The sequence below is a fragment of the Selaginella moellendorffii genome, unplaced genomic scaffold, assembly GCF_000143415.4.
Source record: "Selaginella moellendorffii unplaced genomic scaffold, v1.0 SELMOscaffold_58, whole genome shotgun sequence".
NCBI lineage: Eukaryota > Viridiplantae > Streptophyta > Lycopodiopsida > Selaginellales > Selaginellaceae > Selaginella > Selaginella moellendorffii.
The window spans coordinates 28950-29454 of record NW_003314319.1 but is presented as its reverse complement, the minus strand read 5'-3'; positions in this window follow the sequence as shown (position 1 = coordinate 29454).

The following is a 505-nucleotide window of genomic DNA, read 5'->3' as shown; positions in this document are numbered from 1 at the left end:
GGGGGGGGGGGGGGGGTGGTTGTGAAGGGGACAAAGCCAACTTGGAACTTGAGACTGTGACTATTGTGGTCCAGGTTGTTCAAATCTTAAAGAGGAATTCAAGGGACTTAGGGAGGTATATGTTCTATTGTTCTTGGACAAGTGTTGCTAAACCTATAGTGATGGTTTTCATGTTTATTCATCTTCATTAGTTTTACTTTCGTGTCTAAAGAATGGTTAAAGAGCTTGTTCTTTAGCAATCTTTCCTTCATCTCCTCTCTTTGTTAGCATGTTTGTTAGGCACTAAGTCAGGATAATAGGATAAAAAAAGGGCCTTACAATTAAATGATCACCCCTTTAATCAGTTAGTTTAGGGTGTAAAAGATAGGATCTTAATATTGGTATTGGAGCCTAATTTGATTCTTGTAACTAACAAGTGGGGCAAAAATATTTTGCAATAATATTCAACATGGTGGAATTGAAGTTTGGTAGATCTTAAGAGAAGGATCATGGTGACTGGAGAGTG